Source organism: Pyxicephalus adspersus, chromosome 5 (genome assembly GCF_032062135.1).
Source record: "Pyxicephalus adspersus chromosome 5, UCB_Pads_2.0, whole genome shotgun sequence".
Classification (NCBI taxonomy): Eukaryota; Metazoa; Chordata; class Amphibia; order Anura; family Pyxicephalidae; genus Pyxicephalus; species Pyxicephalus adspersus.
The window spans coordinates 124,789,077-124,809,915 of NC_092862.1; positions in this window are offsets into that span (position 1 = coordinate 124,789,077).

The following is a 20,839-nucleotide window of genomic DNA, read 5'->3' on the forward strand; positions in this document are numbered from 1 at the left end:
AAACAAGGAGTAAATATGCATAAATTGGCCTCCTTTTCATGCCTTGCACTAAAAAGACATTGGGACACAGTCTGCAGAGTTTAATTTAGACTATAATTACTTTTTCCACTGAAGTGTAGTAAGCTAGTAAATGAAGTGTTGAAATGCAAGGTTGCAGAGGCACAAAAATATCTGTTAAAGTCTTTTTAATATTCCTATTTGAAGCTCAATCATTTGCAAGCTGAGCATCCTACAGCTGCTTTCAAATAAAACCCTAAATGCGTTATTAGAAATACAATTAAACAAAACAATGCATAAAGTGAAAATTATGATTTGCAATTGTAATAACTCAATACTTAATATTGTTGTGCCGATAGAAGATAGCTCAGGACTCAGCGGTGTGTGCGCTCGTGGCATGCAGTTGGTGCCAGTGGGTAATATTGCTGGTAAAGAAATAAAAAAACACCAAGCTAATTAAAGGGGAGGATCATTTTCAGTTAAAGAGAGACCACCGTGTGTTTTCAATGAGCTTTTATGAGACTGCCATGTGTTTTCCAAGAGTTCTTATGCTGAAATGTTGTAAAGTTTACCTGTCTGTCGTTTTTTTCGATAAGTTTTCTATAATATAAATGCTAGGTGTATTATTTTCATAGCTAAATATGCAGATTTACATCAAATCAGATTTGTAGTGTCCCTTCTAGTGGATGTTGATATGTCAATCAGTGCAGCAATCTTCCTTACCTAATATAAACCCCAATTCAATGAAATTTTGATATTTGATGAAGCACTTCATATTGCATCAGCCATATCACTTTAAAAGAAGTGCTGTTTAAACATTTTTGTTGCGTCTTTTATTATATCTCAGTTTTGCTTATAACCTGCAGACTCTTTTCAGCCACTTACTGGCTCCATGTATTTTTTCTATCAATGGCTCGTTGGCATTTCTACAAACTTCCTAATAGCGACAGAAGTGGTCCATGCTTGCATGTACAACATTTTTGTAGTCTCCATTAAAAGGCCAACAGAGGACAACAATATGGAGGCAAGGGCAGAGTGTTGTCCCCCTATATTAGCAGAAGAATTACAAGACCTGTATACCTGGCTATCCTCTGCCCTCTCTCTGTAGAAGTTTAACATCCACCATAGCCACGGTTGATTTGACTGTCTTTTTTGAACTACAGGTGCAATAATGCCCCACTGGCATCTCTCTGGCATCAGTAAATTTAAAAGTTTAAGCATCTATGGGGAGTTTCAGACCCAACAATGACACTTGCAAGTCAATGGCTCCATCCTGCAATATTTCAAGTCAATGGCTCCATCCTGCATCATTTTAATACAGCCACCTACAGAAATAATTTAATACACCACAAACAAACATTATTTTAGATCAAGCAACTTAATACATTCTGTTTTTACATTGAAATTGGTGCGCAGAAACAAAGGCCTAGGGGCCACCACGGAAAATACAGAAGGTGTTGTAGTTACAGCATGGACCCAAAAGAGGTGCAGAAACCTTGTCACTTGCCTAGTCTAAACCATCCCAATTTCAAAGGAACTGTTCTGGGATTACAATTAAATCCCAGCTCCACAACTCTGGTAAGCCAGTATAAATTAAATGCCTCTTCGGTTGAAATCTGCTCATTTTTGTTTTCTGATAGAGGGCCAGTGTTCCCCGGGGGTGGTATCACTATCTCCACATTGACTCTGGACTGTCTTCTTTTATCAGGCTTTATGCAGCCACTGGCCCATAAATCTGAACAAGATGTGAACAGGATCTATCAACTGTCAGCCAACGGTCAAGGGGATAACTTTTTCCCTAAAGGGAACCTGCAGGAACTGCCCATTACAGTAAGAGGTGCCAGCCATCAACAGGTTCGGAATGCTGTTTCTTTTCTATACACCTTATAATCTGTATATGTGTACCTGTCTATAATCCTCTGTATAGTTGTATCTCCTCTAATCAGCAGAATGCAAGGATGGGGGATGAAAAATTTTTCTATGGAGCCAAGTGATCTATAGATTTGCCCCTGGCCAGGAACACATTTTTGTTTCAATTCTCTATTAGTTTCCAATGTTTATTCACAATACCAATGTATATTTAACCAATTAAATCCTTGACCAGCTGTGACCAATTTAAATGTTACACAAGGACAGGTTTTGCAGCATAAAGTATACACCTAAATGAAAATCATTTAAGCTTCAAATGTACACAGAAAAATTCTCAATGCTAATCACCAATGCTGATTGCTAATTTGCTGTAAATGATTTCTGTTCTAGAGAGGAATTACTTCTGACAAGTTCTTGGAAAAAAGTTTTTGATTAATAGTTTGATGTGATTGAGTTGTTATGCTGTTATGAAATGTATTTACTTATTTATACAGACAGTTATGCAGACAGTTTGATCTGAAATTAGTACTAGCATTTTTAAAGATTGGTTATACAGTAGACAGAGAGAACATACAGCATGCAATTTTCCTGTTAACCTGTTTTTTAGTGCAGTTATACTTTATAAGTAAAACTTATAACTGAAAATGCAACAGGTTAAAAAGTACATGGCAAAACACCTATCTGGAATTCCACTGGCCACAACCAATACAAACCGTATCAATCAAAGCTTAGCATCTAACTTAGGCTTCATAATAAGCAACTGAAATGCTCCAAAAGTCTTTCTTTAAAAGGAACTAAACCAAAAGAACTTAAAAGGATGTATCATTGGGGGCAGATGGGTAAGAAAACCTCTGATTGTATTTTTTATGACCGGTGATGACAACTTTTCACCTGCCCAATATTTGCAACCAAGAACACGAGCCAGAACTGATACAGGAATAACGACAACTCTCGAGTCATATGCCAACCATGAGCATGATGCTCAGGCAACAAAGGTAAATTACCTATGAAGAACAAAAATGGGGGAGATGGGAGAAGAGAAAGGGGAGAACGCAAAAGCAAATTCTGATGGCGTAATCCCATGCTGAGAGCTTTGCAGTTGCTTCTGCTACCTCTTCATTCCCCAGTTCACTAGAGATCCTGAGAAAGGAGACTTGTATCTATGAACCTAAATTGTATGTATGGCCAGAATACCTCTAAGTTTAATATTTACTATGTGGCTGGGATATTTCCCTTATTTCTTCTTGGGTTTTAATCCAGAGTGCACTCAAGACATATAATTCACAAAGCATTATGAGTTTGCTAAAGGAAGAATATGTCACCATTCCTTAAAGGTTCCAGATTACTTTTTTGTAGCCTTGTTGATGATATCATTTAGAAGAGTCAATGGTGGGACCAGCAAAAAATGATCTGCTTTCTTGTCTTCACTCCACTGGCACTGATTCTCCTACTCTCATTGACCACCAAACTGGTGGATTCTTTACACTGAGAACATTGGTGTTCTAAATACATTCTTCTAACTGACTACCAACGTAGAAGGGGGAATTCTTTCAACTTTCTCACCAGAGCAAGAGACCTTCAAATAGAAAAGAGATCGGAAAATGATTGTGTGCAAAACATCCACCTAATGATTTAAGTGGTGATACAAGGCATTATTATGAAGGATCCATGACATACCAGCCAGCGTGGGTGCATCTGCTGGATTAACAATCCCTCCACACCTAGAAATGGGACTGTCAAGGGATTTGAATGGACTGTATATGAGAATGTATCTTCTTTTGGAGGGTAACAAAAATGTAAAATATGTAAAGAATGGGTTGGAGACAGGCTAAAAAGGGTTATACATTTTGCCCGAAGAGGGGCCTTAATTTAAACACATAGGCCCTGATTTATTAAAGTTCTCCAAGGCTGGAGAGAATACACTTTCAACCCTAAAGCTGGGTGATCCAGCAAATCTGGAATGGATCTGGTCCAGGATTGAAAACATTTGCTAACAAAAGCTTGACTTTTAGGAAATCCATTACAGGTTTGCTGGATTACCCAGCTTCACTAACGAAAGTGTATTCTCTCCAGCCTGGGAGAACTTTATTAAATCAGGGCCATAGAGTCATGCTACTGGATGTGCTGTTTTGTGTACGTATTACAATCCTGGTTGACAAAACTACACTTATTTGACAGACATAGCAGTTCACACATTTGTCTTGCATTTGTCTGATTGCCTGGAGTCCAGCTTTAACATCAATTACAGACTTGGCACTGCAAGAAAACTTTTCTTTTTATTTGGGATTCCTTCTTAATAATTATTTATATATTCCGTTCACATGGCTGATGTCTTTTCCCACTGAAAATATTGACTGTCTTCCCAATTTCCTATTCTAGCCTTGACTGGAGCTGAAACCCATCAGGTTTTATTTATCCTAATTTCTATGATTTAATATGAATGCCAGCTGTGTACAGATGATATCTATGTGCAATAGGTGACATAAATTGAAGTCTTACAGGAGCTGTCTCCATGTGAGGGAGCTATCAAACCTATTAAATGCACTGAGTGACACTGACAAATAGTCATGGCAGCCTGGATCAATGACATTAAAAAATAGCTGTCACATTATGATTAGTGAACTATCACTAGCAATAATCTTGTTCAATAGACTCCTCGGAGGGTAATATTTGATTATCAGGGAGAACATCACAGTGTTAATTATGACTGTGCTGCATTTTCAATCTAAGTTTTATTTTTACAGTATCTGACAAGTGAAAGCTGGAGGTAATTTTCAGTGTCTTATTAGACATTTTAAATTCAGTTTCCAGTTCTATTTTTTTTTCCTTTTCAAAGCGGCAGCCTTTTCATTTAGCACCTACTTAGCAGATGTGTTTGACAGGGAATAATCATTAGGGTAGGGACTGAACCTAGCGGAAGTCTCTCTGGAAAATATCCATCAATTTTACATTAAATGAAAAGTCAAACTTGTAGAGTCAAAAGTTAATTTCTTTTAAGTTGTCTATTGCCTAAAAGACACCTAACCTTGGTTGTTATTTGGTTTGATGCCACCAGGGATGCTTTGACTTTAGTTTATGAAATGGATCAGAGTATTGGAGACCAGCAAAAATATAATCGTTCTTAGAATGGAATGGAATGTAAAGGGATGGTGAATGCTGAAGTGTCATACATAGTGCATTGATAGAGACTTGTTTTTAAAGGAATATGTGAAGAGCTATGTCTATATTAAAAGAGTGCTGCACTTTAAAAACAAGCATGTAGCTAGTTAGGTCCAAGAAATGCCATTACTCCTGATCTGCCTAATTGTTCTATGTCAGTAGTAAAAGATTTGCATCAGCATAACAGCCAGGCAAGCAGCATTTTCAAAACAGTGTTGCTTACTTAAAGTGGAATTTAGCAGAAATGCAATTAGGCAGATCATTTATTATAGCAAAACAGGTCACATTCCTTCTGTAATAAAATACCCATACCTGTCTGATCTGTTTTGTAAATACACTCACCTGTCCCCATTCTATCGTAAGTATCGCCATCTTGTTCCTGTCTCACAGTAAATCTTTGGCCATCCTGATTGGCTGTGCTGGGAAGACATAACTTCTGTGCAGTCACGTGGGAGATCATTCAGTCCTGGCAGCCACAGGGGAAGCCTTGGCTACCCCAGCTTTTTTGACAGCGATCAGGCAGGTAACTTTTATTGCAGAAGGGTCATTGTTTATCTCTTTCTGCAATAAGCCCTGGCTGACTGCAGATTTTGAAAGTAAAACTTTTAATCTCACTTTATTTATTCCTGTATCCTTTAATCCTTTCAAGCCCCGCAAATAATGCCTTATCCTGCCCTGAACAGTAAAAGCAAATGCACCAGCTGTATAAAGATGGTAAAATACAGCTATAGTTTAATAAAAATAATTACACTCATAAACTACTTCGTAAGTATATCACCATACATAATAAGTATAGTGTTGTCAGTATACCAGTATGTAAGGATAATAAGACCCCTATATACACCAATTACCTTCCAAAGTAATGTAAAAATTGTACTAATTATCACTAGTAAGAGAAAACCTAATGCTCTATTATACAGACTATAATCCATTGGGGTCCTGGGTTCTCTAGTTTTTCTGGTTTGAACATGACCGGGTAGCTCAGGGGCCTCCAGTTTTTGCTCAAGACTACCCCGCTAACCTTATTGCCTACTTTCCCTACTTTCCAAATAACACAACACCAATATTTTGCAACAAATTTGGCTGAAACAGCCATTTATTGTGTAATAATATAAACTTTCGATTTGTCCAACATAAATATAACAAATCTTTTAAGATAATATAATCATCAATAACCTAACAATAATTTAACCATGCTAACAAATATATTCCAATAATACTTTTTTTGCTGAAGATCCAGGAAGACATTAAATTCCAAAATCAGACCCACTAGAGCTTGCAGTAGATTGATATTTTTGGCCCCCAATCCACCTACCTGCCTTGAGTACCAATATCATCCATCTGAAGCCCTGGCCTAACAACTGTTCATAACTAATTTTTTTACATATAAAAGATGGGTCCCTCCCAACCAAGACCACTGCCTTCCAGGATCCCAACAGGACCTGTATACAACAAAAAAGATGACAAGTGAGTAGGAAACTTTACCACATTCAACCACCTTCTGGTGAATTCTTTATTCTTCCCATACACTTCTCCCCATCTTTTCTCTGCCTCCCTCCCACCACTCTTTTCCACTTTTTAACCAATTATCATGCACAATGTCATTCAGCCTCTCTGCCTACCTGTTTTTTTTTTTTATGTCTTTGAACTCTGATGCAGAACTATGATGAAGTTGACAATTTAGTATTTTTTTTTGTATTATATTACATGGATTACAATTTGTCTGCTGGGATGGTATGTATTTTACTTTTTGTTGATTAATAGTATTTCCAAACCCTAGAGGCAGACTTAAATGGTTTTACAGGCTAGGGTTTGAATATTTGTAAGATTTTGAAACATTTGTTTACTTTTATAGTAAGTAGTGCAGCTTTTTCATTGGATCCATGTAGTGTATCATTGGCTCCTGGTCAGTGCGCAGTTTTAGTGAAGTTTTGTACCATTGAAAAGCTTTATAAAGAAATCATGGTCTGCAGGTATAATGATCAAACAGGGCTGCCTACATTCGTTTATATAATTAGAAACTTATTTTAGCTTATAAAGTGACATGACTATGAACTTTGTACAGCGCTGCATAATATGTTGGTGTTATATAAATACTGTGTAATAATAATAATCTAATTATAAACATACATTGGTAAAATGATTTTAACCTGCTGATGAAAGACAAGGGGAGACATTGGGCTTGATTTGTTCAGTACACTTTCATCAGTGAAGCTGGGTGATCCAGCAAACCTGCAATAGATTTCCTAAAAGTAATTTGCTATTTGCTAGCAAATGTTTTGAATCCTGGACCAAATCTATTCCAGGTTTGCTGGATCACTCAGCATTACTGATGAAAGTATATCTTCTCCAGCCTTGGAGAGCTTTAATAATTCAGGTTCATTTAGTAACTGCTACAAGTCTAATAATACTGTAACATAGCCCTTAGGGCCATTTAACAATGGAAATCCTAGTATTTGTAGGAATTCATTAGTGACAGGTTTGCTGGAAAAGACATAGAGGACACACACCTGCTTTATTTGTGTTGCTCCTATCAAAACTATCACCATTAGGAGCAGCACCTTGCTACCCAAGTGAGCAACGGAGAAACACATGCAAGCTGGTGAGAGTTCTAGTTCCTGTGGTGCAAAGCAATCCTGCCACTTCTGGGTTGTCATCAGCAAATGGATCACCAGTGTTACTTGGCTCTAAGGTGGATTTAAACAACAATATTTTTTTTAAACAAAGGATTTTTATTGTAATGACTCCCTATATGAACGTATTATGTGATCCATATCAAAACAATACATTTAGCTATGTGATGGTAACATATTGATACCGAAAAACCTCTTGTCCTAAGCAATCACTTTAAAAGAAATAGCTTTGTAGCAAGTATATGAACTACAGTGGTACCTCGGTATAGGTTCGCTTTGGAATAAGTCCAACCTGGTATAAGTCCTGTTTGGACACAAAAAAACTTGCTTGGTATACAACCTTTGTGCTAGAACTTGTATGGGTCAAAATGAGTCACAACACCGCACGCTACCCTTATTTACCTCTCTCGAGACAAAGTCACGACTGCCCACGAGGGTCAGTTCACCAGTTGCTACCATTCAGTGAACAACCTGCGCTATAACTCTCTGTGAATTACATAACATCTCCTCCTACCTTCTCAGCACCATCCTAGTAGGCACTCGACTCTTCTCAGCAAGGTAAAGTGAGGTTAAATTTTCATTTATTTCATCTAATTGCTTTTGTATTTATGTATTTTAGTATTAAGCAGTCTTTAGATTTTTTTATACAGCCCCATCAATGTATAATATGCCAATAACAATAAGATTTTTTTATGGGAACGGATTAATAATTTTCCTTTTATTTCTTATGGGAAAAATTTGTTTGGTAAAAGTCCAAGGATCTGGAACGGATTGAGGACTTTTACCAAGGTAGCACTGTATTTGTATATATTTATACATGATTGTTTATATTTATACATTTATGGATATCAGGTTTGCTGGATGACCCCGGTTCACCAATGAAAGTGTGTCTTCTCCAGTCTTTAATAAATCAGGCCTTTACCTCTATTCCGCTTGTTCTGGAAACTGCAGCTGAGTATTGCATGCTAATCTGAAGTCTGATTTACAAAAACACCCAGATTCTTTTCAATTACTAACTTCCCTAGTTGTACTCCCCTAGAATATGTGAAGCATGCATAACAGGTGCATACCATTACATTCATCAACAATAAATCTCATTGGCTATATAGTTGCCAAACCAAACAGTGCATTCAGGTTGGATAGCAAGTTAAAGACACCTTGTAAGGACTTTATTAACTTTTCTACCCAACGCCATTTCATTATAAATAACAATACGTACACATTAGACAGCTTTATGGCAATGCATGTATTGCTTTTCATTAATACAAATATAATATATCCATAACCACCCTATGATCTAAACTTTTGCCTACTTAAAAAATATACATGAAAAAATACAAAAAAAGTAGAATTCTTTGATAACCTCTAAAAATTACATAACATGTTTTCAAGTCTTTAAAGGATTTGTTAGTGTAAGCCATTACCTTGTCTACATGTTTTTGGACCATAGTCATTTTGATGTGGTACATTTGAGGCTGTTGTAATACAAATGCTGTTATAGACTTCACTTCCACCATTTTTCATTACAGGTAGTCCCCGGGCTACATACAAAATAGGTTTACAAAGTAGGTTTGTTCTTAAGTTGAATTTGTATGTAAGTAAGAACAGCTACATTATTTTAATAAATGCAATAAGGACAGATGTTTGTCTCAACATATTATTAGGCAGTGTGGTGTCAGTTACTGTATAAAATCCTCACTGTGAGTTAATCACAAACAAAGCAAAAAATAAACTTTATGGAGCCTAGACATTCATAAACTTCTGGAGCAAGCTGTGCTTTGATATGCAAAAAGAAACAACTGCAGAGTTTGTCTTGGTCATTAAGGAGTTACAAGAGCTTGCAGAAGAGCTCAGTCTCAGCTGTATTTAGCAAAAGATTTCTTCTGCAAGTCATGCAAACTGCCCCCCCTCCCCCCATCAAGCCTCCGTCCTGTACATGAGCGAGCAGGGAAGCCCTATTCATATCTAAGAGTCGTTCATATGTCGGATGTCCTTAATTTGGAGACTACCTGTACAAGAAGTAATTTAATAGATTTGCCTTTTCTTGGTCCCCAGTCACTAACTCTGAGTTATCATGTAACATGTTCAGACCTAATCTTTTTACAATTCCTATATTTAAAGAATGTTTGGGGCACTTTTTTTGCTTTCTTTAACAACCTGTTCATTTTGAATTTTGCAATCTTGATTTCCCTTTACATCTTTCACTTTATTTCTTGTAGGATCTCTGTAATGATGCAAGCATTCCTTCATTTTTATATCTTATGAATATGATTTAGCGTGAAAAACTTGCTTCTACTTGCATCTGGCAAATATCCATACGTCAATATGCCCAGGCTACTGGTAAAATGAGCTCTTGCAAATGGCCATAATCAGCCACATGCCAGGAAAGGAAGCCTTTTCCAGGAAGATGTATTTGGTACTTTACATTACATCTTCTGGAACTGCTACTTTTTGAAATGTTATGCCTGATTTAATGCAAATAATGTAACTTATTTAACATTCTCAGCAAGAATAGAGTGTAACAAAGTGTAAGTGTGATTTGAAGCAAATAATTTAACAAGGTAATGTGCCTGGCATGGAAATAATTTATCCATCACATGAGACGCCTACCACTTCATTTTAACATAGGAAAGTATTAAACAGGAGGACAACTACCTAAATACTTTTTTTTCTTAAATATAATACTAAGTGCTAAAAGAATAATCAAATGCACAAACTTTTTAACAACTTAACTTTTGGCTGGAGCAGAGTGTGAATGGTGGACAAGTATTTTGTAAAGCTGGTGCCTGGGGTTTCATCCCTGCCAAAGTCAATGTCTACATGAATGTGTATGTTCTCAACATGTTCATGTGTTCTTTTCCAGGATCATAAGCCCAATTTCAGCTAAATCTTTGTATTTTATTTTGGAAAATATGTGGAAGGCTTTGAGTACCATCTCTGAGCAGGGAGTAATAGGCCAATCCCAAAACATAAACTGAATTATGCTGTTCAAAAACAGATTATTGGTTGGTGAATGGGAAGCTTGGGGTTTCCCACTATGGAGACATGGAAGCTCAGATGCATAGGACTAGACAACTCTGGGGACCTCTGCCCTGGCATGCCACAAACCCCGAGACCCTGTGGCCCAGCCTATGCAGGGTCCTAGGGGGTTAGACTGCTAGAGAAGAAAAACAAGTTCCTCTGTGGATTGAGGTTTATGCATGTGCTTATTTCAGGACTGACACTACTCAAGAGTGGCCCACTCCAGAGAAGCGATTTCTTCTAAATTGTATGACCTGGACAGTGAAGCATTAACCCTTAGCTTAGGCTGTGAAATATTGATAGTTTGATATTTACGTGTAAAAAATTGCTTTTTAGATTTGGAACTGCAATCATTCAACACTCTGCATCCCCTAATCTCAATCCCAAAGTTACGTTTACAAATAAATACCCCCTGAACCCAAGATGGACTGTCACATGGTAACACATCAGAAGGTAATTTGGGGACAATTGTAGCTGTTCCTGTAGGAGTGCTGCTTAAAGTGAAAATGGCAAATGGGTTGCTGTGTCAAATGGTATGGTATGTGAATGTCACCAAGGAGGTTTAATGTGGCTGGTAAGTAGAAGTGTAATACCTCACGATACAATACCTTGTCAAAAAAAATGTATATGTATATCATGATAGATAGATTTATTATTATATCTATTTTACCAATATGTATTATTATTAAAATTATGTAGAGTAAGTTGGCAAATGTAACCAGGAATGGAATAATTTAGCAGTCCGCTATCTATCTATCTATCTATCTATCTATCTATCTATCTATCTATCATCTATCTTTTTTATTATATATATTGTATGTATTGCATTTATTATTCAATCTCATTCATTGTGTGCCTTATACAACATTGCCACCTACTGACTTCACCTGTTCTATTAGTTGCCTACGTCGGTTACTTTATCTAATTAGCCTTATTTCAGAACCAACCTAATATCTGTCATATTTGCTTGACTGAAAACAACACATATTTGCTTTATAAACAATACAAAAATCTCTGTAGCAAATTATATTTTTTTATTTCATTTTCCTTATGTGAAGATGTGCAGGTGTCAGACCCAGTGGTGGCAACTCTAGATCTTACTGCTACCTCTAAAAGCCGGGAAAGCAGCACATCTAGTAGTGGTGGGGAGGGAAATGCAGGAAGGAAAGGACGATTGGTAGTCATAAGGGAATCTATCATCAGGAGGACTTGATCCTTTCAGGAAGCCCAGATCCCTTCAACCGAAAAGGTTTGCTGTCTCCCTGGTGCCAGGATTCGGCATGTGGTGGACCGAGTGGACAAATTACTGGGAGGGGCTGGGCATGACCCAGCTGTCTTGGTCCATGTTGGAACTAATGACAGGATAGATGGAAGATGGAGGATCCTTAAAAATCAGTTTAAAGAACTAGATTTCAAGTTGAAGGAAAGGACCTCCAAGGCTATATTCTCTGGAATATTGCCTGTGCAATGCGCAACACAGGAAAGGCAGAGGGAGCTTAGACAGCAGGGTTTGGGTTCATAGAGCACTGGGCTGACTTTCCATTGGGGTACAACCTGTATGCCAGAGATGGTTTGCACCTAAATGAAAAGGGGTCTGCTGTGCTAGGGGAAAGATTTAGGAGAATGGTGGAGGAATATTTAAACTAGGACAGAGGGGGTGGGACAGTTAAATAGGGTGGCAGAAAGGTTAGTCAGGGGTCAAACATTAGTGGAGGGTGGATTGGGGATAGTTGGGGGGAGAGTTATGGATAAATGTTTGGAGCTGAATGATTTGCCAAATGATTTGGCAAACAACGCTGTATTGGTATCAGGTGAGGACTGGTGCTGGCCAGGGCCTTACACTAGCACAAATCGAAAAAAAACAGCAGCAAAAAATTGAACTGTTTAATCATGGGAGATTTCTACTACTAGAGAAACCGCAAAAGGGAGGAAATATTACAATTTAATACAAGATAATTTTATGGGACAGTTATTAGAAGCCCCAACTGGAAATGCTACCCTGCTGGACCTAGTTCTTTCTAACAATGCAGAGCGTATAACAAATGTGCATATAAAAGAGAATCTGGGTAGCAGTGACCATAATTTGATTTTATTTAATGTAAGCTGTAAACAGGAAGCAAAAACAGGAAAGATAAAAACAAACAAGCAAATTTTCTATTTTTAAGGGTGGCTCTCTGGACTGGGAGACAATATTGTCCTCAAAGCACACTGAAAAATATATTTCAATGGGTAATAAGGTAATAAGAGGCTAAAATTTAAACCCATGTGGCTCATAGCTTATGTTAAAAAAGCATAAAGAACAAGAAAAGGACATTCCAAAAATATTAAAATGAAGGATCACCTTCATCGTTTGAAAACTATAAAGAATATAACAAAATATGTAAAAAGAAGATAAAATGTGCAAAACTTCAAAATGAAAGACAAATTGCAAAGTAAAGTAAGGCAACCCCCCCCCCCCCTTTTTTTAAATAAACGTATCTGAGCATGTGTAAAGGATGTCTCTGGGTTGGTAACTGGGGATAAAGAAAAATCAGATTTACTAAACACTTTTTTTAGCTCTGTGTACACAAATAAAAAATGGCAGAGCTCAAGTCCAAATTCAAAATAACACTGCCTTAAATGAGTCACAATGGCTCAAAATTGATATTATTGAGGAACAGTTAGGCAAAATTAAGGATGACAAAGCACCAGGACCTGATGGATTACATCCACGTGTCCTCAAAGAACTGAGCTCAGTTTTTGCAAAGCCATTATTTCTAATTTTTAGAGACTCTTTAGTCACTGTGAAGGTACCGATGGATTGGCAAAGTCATTACCAGGTAACTACAGACCGGTTAGTTTAACGTCCATAGTTGGAAGGGTCCTGGAGAGTTTGATAAAGAACCATATAGAGGAGTTTCTGCTAGAAAAAAATGATGGAAAAAGTGATAGTCAGCATGGCTTCAAAAAAGACAGAAGTTGTCAAAGAAATTTACTCTCTTTTTGTGAGGACGTAAGTAAACAGGTAGACAGTGAAATAGCAGTTGATATAGTGTACTTGGACTTTGCTAAAGCATTTGACACTGTACCCCACAGACAGTTAATATGCAAGTTAGGGTCAATAGGTTTAGAAAAGTCAATCCATAAATGGATAAAGAAATGGCTAAACGATCGCATCCAGAGAGTTGTAATTAATGATTCATACTCTGAATGGACTAAGGTTATTAGTGGTGTACCCCAGGGTTCAGTGTTGGGACCTTTACTGTTTAACATCTTTATCATTTATATAGTGTTTGGGATGAAAAAAAAGCCCTTCTGTGTTTGCAGATGGCACCAAACTATGTAATGGAATTAAGTCCATACAGGATGTCTATATTCTACAGGCAGACCTGGATGTACTGTTTGATTGGGCAGCCAAGTGGCAAATTATATTTAATATAGATAAATGTAAAGTTTTGCACTTAGGGTTCACAGCATGCAAGCTTCATACTGTCTAGGGGGAATACATTTGGTGGAGTCAGAAATGGAAAAGGATCTGGGGATTCTGGTATCTGATTTTCTGGATCAAAGGCTTAATACCAGCATACAATGTCAAGCTGCAATATCTAAAGCTAGTAAAGTACTTCCTTGTATTCAAAGATTAATAGACTGCAGAGGTGGAGACATAATCCTCCCCCTGTACAAAGCATTGGTCAGACCACATCTGGAATATGCAGTCCAGTTTTGGCCCCCAGTTCACAAACAGGACATTGTGGAATTGGAGAGAGTTCAGAGAAGGGCAACTAAATACATAAAAAGGAATGGAGGAGCTCAGCTATGAGGAGAGATTAGTTGAACTCAATCTATTCTCCCTTGAGAAGAGACGTTTAAGGGGGAATATGATCACCCTGTATAAATATATAAATGGTCCATATAGAGAAATCTCTTTCCAAATATTCACTTTGAGATCATTACAAAGAACAAGTGGGCACTCTTTTCGTCTGTAAGTAAAGAAGTTTAAGCTCCGGATAAGGAAGGGATTCTTCACTGTAAGGTCTGTGAAAATGTAGAATCGGCTCCCTCAGGAAGTAGTTTCAGCAACTACTATGGATTGCTTTAAAAAAAAGCTGCATGTTTTCTAGAAGCACAGAATATAACTGGGTTTTAAGGCTTTAAAGTAAAGATAACAGTGGCTGTTGATCCAGGGAACATCCGATTGCCTCATGGAGGAAGGAATTTGTTTCCCTGTTGAAGCAAATTGTACCAGGGTTTTTTTTTGCCTTCCTCTGGACCTACTATGTCCATAGGGTTTTATATCTGGGATATGTTTATTTCCCCAGTGGTTGAACTGGATGGACTTACCGTATTTTTCGGACTATAAGACGCTCCGGCCTATAAGACGCACCCAATTTTAAAGGAGAAAAACCTAGAAAAAAAAGATTCTGAACAAAATACTAAAAAATCACTCTGTGTCAATGTATCCCCTTCTAATCACTCTGACACAGAGTGATCAGAAGGGGATACATTGACACAGAGTGATTAGAAGGGGATACATTGACACAATGTATCCCCTTCTGATCACCCTGTGCCAAAAAACACGCATACCCCAGCGATCCCATAAGCAGGCTGATCCAGCCTGCTTACCGGATCGCGAGGGCATGTGTGCCGGCTTCTCCTCGCTCAGAGGAGGAGGAGGAGACACGCGCTGCAGCCGGGAGGAGAGCCAGGAGAAGCCGGCACCCGTGCCCTCGCGATCCCGTAAGCAGGCTGATCCAGCCTGCTTATGAGATCGCGGGGGCACGGGTGTCGGCTTCTCCTGGCTCTCCTCCTGGCTGCAGCGCGTGTCTCCTCCTCTGAGAGAGGAGAAGCCGACATGCATACCCCCGCGATCCCATAAGCAGGCTGGATCAGCCTGCTTATGGGATCGCGGGGGTATGCGTGTCGGCTTCTCCTCGCTCAGAGGAGGAGGAGACACGCGCTGCAGCCGGGAGGAGAGCGAGGAGAAGAAGAAGCCCACGGCATCGCGGGATCGCGGTATCGGGTGAGTATGATTTTTTTTAATTACCGGTATATTTAACGTGTATTCGGTGTATAAGACGCACCCACTTTTCCCCCCCAGTTTTGGGGAAGAAAAAGTGCGTCTTATAGTCCGAAAAATACGGTATGTCTTTTTTCAACATAACCTTCTATGTAACTATGTAACTATATTTAAAGTTGAACTTTAGATCAATGTAGATGACGGACATTATTACAGCTCTGCATTTATGAATACATCATTACACATCATTTTTAAAGGATTCTGTTTAAGTACCTAATTTTGCTCTTGCAGTCTACTGTGCAGTTTGTACAGCTGAGTTTAGTTATGAAAGAGAAGACGCAGCACTAGTCAGTCAAGTGCAACTTTACATGCATCACTTGACAACTTTGTTGTATATATTGTGTACAAACTGAGTCCAAAACTAAGGCAAATCAAAGCAATCATGTTGATTAGTGAGAATTTTAGAACTAATTCTATTTGCTTCTATAATACACAAACAATATCTGCAGGACCGAGCTGCAGGTTTAAAAATGTCTCAGTTCTGCACATTTCAGGGCATATTTGGGTAATAGGGAGGCTCTAGTCTAAACTGCATCCTGTTCTCCCCTGCAGCATAGCATCCAAGACGAGTGCGTCTTTTCCATTTTCTCAGCACTTCCATGACTGTGTGCATACCATTTCACTGTTCAGACACAGTCTGGGACAAAACCTGGTCATGGTCAAGCATATATTAAGAAGGGCAGATGTAGCTATAAGGTATGTGTGCTGATTGATATTGTGGCCATTTGCAGTCTATGCTGGGGATCCACTGAAACTGACCAACTGACCAAATGTCCGATCCCTTGTCACAAAGCATACCCCAAAATAAACTATTTTTATTATTCCACCATGTTCTTGCAAAAAATATTGTGTGTTAATTCCCCCACCTTCTAGATTGTAAGCTCTTTGGGGCAGAGTCTTCTCCTCCTCCTATGTCACTGTCTGTATTGGTCTGTCATTTGCAACCCATATTTAATGTACAGTGCTGCGTAATATGTTGGCGCTATATAAATCCTGTTTATTAATAAAAAATAACAATATTAATGTAGCTGTTTTCTGGAAGTGCATTCAAACAGACAAGACTTACGTAGGATATCTTCAGCTACATTACTGTTAAAGATGTAGATAATTCAACAACATTATATTTCTGTAATAATATTCTATTCTATTTTAAGCATGTTATTAACATATAAATGTATTTTTTTTCCAAAAAAAACCCTAAAAGAGTTGAAAGGTTTATAAGCAGCCCTAGAGGACTCAGAGCTGTCATGTAAGTGCCATTCTATATTATTACTTTTTCTACAAAAAAACGGTTATGTGGAAAGGTAAAGCGAACCTGAGGAGCTTCGACAGCACAAAAAATAAAAGGAAAGGGCTGTGATGTGCAAGGAGGGATGCATGTTGGTGAATAAAAAAAAGAAATTATGGTAAAAGGAAAAATGTCAAAATACTTTTTGTTGGTGGTTGGTAGCAGGGCCTCTTTAAAATACATTTGTTTACAATTCTCTTAAAGAACTATGGAGACTTTATCTAAAAAATGATTTTTATTGAATGATTTCATATATATAATGTGAATTTGTAAGCCATATGTGCAGACACAGGAATGCCACATTGCTAAACTCGTAGACCTTTTCTTAGGCTTTTTCAGAGAAGGGCAACTTATTTCATTCCTCTCCTTGTTAACATCTTCAACATTTACAGCAGTGGTGCTGAGAAGTCGATAGGAGGTTAAGATTTGTTCTGCTCTTTTGCCACCTAATTCTGCTGTACTGGTAAAATGAAGAAAACACAAACAGAATGGGAACATCTGATTTTACACATTTTAGTAACGATGTAGGTATTTCAGAGTAATTGAACTGCAGCACTGCAGCACCAAATATATAAGAAATAGGTATATTTAATAAATAGATATAATTATTTGTTTTTATTTTGTATATACAACAATGAAATACATTATATATATTAGGTTTTGGGGGTTTATTTATAAAGAAATGACATTCAGTGTTTTTTTACCATTGGGTTGTATAATTTAAACCTCTCCAAGACTGGAAAAGAAAGACTATCATGGAAGAACCTGGGTGATCCAGCAATCCTAGATTTCCCCAAACTTATTTGCTTTTAATTGGCAATTTTTTTCAATCCAACAAGTTTGCTGAATTACCCAGGTTTTCCCATGATAGCCTATCTTCTACAGTCTTGGAGGTTTAAGCCCCCCCTAGCATTCTAATTCTGTCTGTATTTCCATGCAAAAAGTGTTACATTTGTTTTTTCATGGAAATTTGTTTTACATTGTAGGCTATAATTCTTAGGCATAACTCACCGAAATATGTCCAATATTTAATCAATTTAATCTTAAACTTTGAATAAAAAAAAAACACAAAAATCTGTTAAAAAAAATAGTGCAACATATAATATAACTGTACAGAAGCATGTATAATATATATATATATATATATATATATATATATATATATATATATATATATAATATAATTATATATTTAATATATGAAGTTTTCTTTGTATTGGACTCAATGCCGCCTGCACCAACACATGCTCTGACATCACTGGGAAACCCCGGAGATCGTCTCTGCAGTTCGTGGCTGGGGATCAGAGGAGCAGGAAGTGTCCCCAGAACCTGCGGAGACCAGCAGGACGTCGGGGGACAACTATGGAACAAGGTAAGTGGGTGTTTTTTATGTGTTAAGCGACCCTGAGTGTTACTTTTTGTGGGTCAAATCCACCCCGGGATTACCGCTAGGGGGGTTAATAAACCAGACACAGGCTTGATTTAGTAAAGCTCTCTAAGGCTGGAGAGGATACACTTTCATCAGTGAACCAGGGTGATCCAGCAAACCTGGAATTTTTAAAAGTACTTTGCTATTTCTTAGCAAATGTTTTCAATCCTGGACCATATCCAATCTTTCCAAGGTTTGCTAGATCACCCAGGTTTACTGACAAAAGTGTATCTACTTTAGCCTTGGTGAGCTTTAATAAATCAGACCAATTGTAAAAAGTCTTCTCCACCCATTTTAGTGCTGTGGAGGTCTTATACCTTCCTCCTTTTCTCTATACATGGCTACTAACACTAGCAGGGAACGGTTTGCTAAATTTAATAAAGTCTGGGGCAAGTGTAAGGAGTTCCTGGGTACCTTACCAGTGTTGAGAGAAATGTATAGTCAATATTCAGTATTATTTTATTTTTTATTGCTGTTAGCAATATCATGTAATAAAGTAAATGTGTTGAGAAGACGAGGCTGGCCTATAGTTTCTATAAATGTAACATTCTGATACTTCTGATGACTGTCCTCAGTAATGCCTTTTATCATGATGCAGGGTATAAATATACCTGAAGAATAAGTAAAGACGTACATATTCTATAGGTACATTATACCCTGGATACTTTACAGCCGGAGGTGGTGAAGGAATAGGTAGGGTGTTTGAGCCTTTCTTCCTTTGCCATTTTCTATTTTTGTATTTAGTAATGTGTAGGTATGTTTTTGAGTTGTAAAATGTATTTGTTCAAATTGTTTTTACTTTTGCTGTTTTCTACTTGCTTTATTTATTTGTGTATTATGATTCAGGTTTATCTTGTATGTTTGTTTTATGTTTTAATAAACCTGTCAAAAAGAATTTACAAAAAAATCCACAGTTCTCTGCTGGAAAATCAATCACTGCCAATAAAAACATATGAACGTAGAAGATTGGGCCTCTTTACTACTATGTATCCATTACAATTTTTACAGTAAAACTAAACAATAGAAATAAAAGAAATAAAAGATTGTGACCAGACAGGTCCTTTATTGCAGAAATGAAAAGCAGTGTCCCTTCTGTAATAAAATAACTTTACCTGGCTGATTGCAGTTTTTTAAATACACTCGTCTGTCCTCGTTGTGTTGCCTTCTTCTTTTCTCTCCGTTTCCTGGTCTCAATCTTCAGCCATATTAATTGGCTGGCCTGGATGATGTAACTTGTGCACAGGCGGGGAGTTCATTCAGTCCTGGAAGCCGAGTTGCGCTGGGTATCTCCGCTACCTATGCTGAGCTGTGCATGTATAGATATTTATTTAATAAAATGCATGTTGCTTCTTTAATTTATTTTTAGAACTTTGTATTGTATTTGACAGATATCCAAAATTGTTTTTCTTGTTTGCAATAACTTAATCAGCAGACTATAAATCCTAATAAACCATGGAAGAAGTGGATTGTGATTTTCTCTTCCTCTCAGTGTATTTTTGTTTATGAGGATGAACAAGGTAGACTTTCTATGCAATTACCTGGCTGCCTCAGCAGTTGTTCTGCGGGGATGCTGACTACACTGCCTGAAATCCAAATATAAAGGTAAAATTTTTATGTCTCTAAAGAAAACAAACCTGCATATAGAAGAAAGTACATAATGATGTGAAAGTTGAACCAAAAACCACTGTCAGGCAAACTGTATAATAATAGTAATATATCTGTACTGAAAACATGTCGGGGGTGATGTATGAAAAATGTGCTGTAGGATACATTTCCTGCTGCCATAGCAACCAATCAGCCTCCAGCTGTCATCTCTGCAGTCCAAGTTTGAAAATAAGACAAGGATTCTGATTTCGTTTTTCCCATAAGTACATTCCAGCCCTATTATTTGTGAAATTTATGCCATGCAAGGCGATGCAACAGGTTAGTATTAACTTAGCCCTAGCAAAGGCATTTACTTCCTTCTTTTGTTCTCCAAACAATATATATAGCAGCAGGGAGCAAAAGGAAAGGTTTGGGTATAGCTGGAATTAAAGCTTACACAGGACTGCACTGATTGGCTTGGTGCTGTCACATGGAGTAGGTCACATGCTACTCCATATTAGGAAGTATAATATTTGGCGCATGCTGATGAAGAGACCAGGGAAAAATAAGGTCAGTATATGCTGGAAAATAAAACAGGGAAAAATAGCTAGATACTTGTTTCAATTATCATTAACTTCCTGGGCGGTTCATTTCTGTCCGGTTTTATTTGTCTAAAAGCAGTACATTGTTTTTCATGAAAATGTATTTTACACTATAATATAATAGTATGAGTATATTTAAGTTTAAAACACAAAATCGTGTCAAAACAATAAATCAAATAAATTTAAAAAAAAATATATATA